The sequence below is a fragment of the Orycteropus afer genome, unplaced genomic scaffold (assembly GCF_000298275.1).
Source record: "Orycteropus afer afer isolate SDZICR_OR568_19922 unplaced genomic scaffold, OryAfe1.0 scaffold00022, whole genome shotgun sequence".
Classification (NCBI taxonomy): domain Eukaryota; kingdom Metazoa; phylum Chordata; class Mammalia; order Tubulidentata; family Orycteropodidae; genus Orycteropus; species Orycteropus afer.
Genome location: NW_006921609.1, coordinates 8,299,879 through 8,301,049, shown reverse-complemented (window position 1 = coordinate 8,301,049; position 1,171 = coordinate 8,299,879).

Below are 1,171 nucleotides of genomic sequence, written 5' to 3'. Positions count from 1 at the left end.
CACTATGAGTCGGGGCTGACTCGATGGCAAACAACAACAACAACAACAACAATAGCTAATGATTGTGAATATTTCTTCATGTATTTTGTTGGCCACCTGAATGTCTTCTTTGGTTAAAACCAAAACCAAACTCACTGCCATCGAGTTGGATCTGACTCAGTGATCCCTCCTTGGTTTTCCAAGGCAGTATCACTACGGAAGTAGATTGCCTAACCTTCCTCCCAAGTAGTGGTTGGTGGGTTTGAACCACCAGCCTTCTGGTTATGTCTTTATATTTCCTCTGCTCATTTTTAATTGGATTATTTGTGTTTTAGATGTTGAGGCATTGACATTTTCTACAAATTTTAGAGAACAATTCCTTGTCTGATATATCCTTGACAATTATTTTCCCATTCTGTGGGTTCTCTTTTTACTCTTTTGGTGAAATCTTTTGAGGTATGTAAGTGTCTAATTTTTAAGAGGTCTCAGTCATCTAGCTTGCCTTCTGGTGTTTGTACATGCTTGATTGCGCTTGATAGTGTACTAGGGCTCATAAGTTGGCCCCCATTTTTTCTTTGATGGTCTTTATACTTTTATGTTTTATACTTTGATCCATCTTGAGTTCATTTTTATATGTTGTATGTTGTTTTTAGGTGCCATCAAATCATTTCCAACTCATAGTGACCCCATGCACAGCAGAACAAAACACTGCCTGGTCCTGTGCCAGCTCCACGATCCTTGCTATACCTGAGCCCATCATCATAGCCACTGTGTCAATCCATCTTATTGAGGGCCTTCCTCTCTTTTGTTCATCTTCCACTTTACCATGCATGATATCCTTCTCCAGGGAATAGTTCCTTCTTTTAATATGACCAAAGTAGGTGAGACAAAGTCTGGCAATTCTTGCTTCCAAGGAGCATTCCAGCTGCACCTCTTTGGGATAGATTTGTTCTTTTAGCAGTCCATGGTACTTTCAGCATTCTTCACCAGCACCACAACTCAAAAGCATTGACTTTTCTTCGGTCTTCCTTATTCATTGTCCAGCTCTCACATGCATATGAGGTGACTGAAAATACTATGACTTGTGTCAGGTTCACCTTATTCCTCAAGGAAACATCTTTGATCTTCAGCACATGAATGAGCTCTTTTGCAACTGATTTGCCCAATGTTAGACATCATCTGATATCTTGAC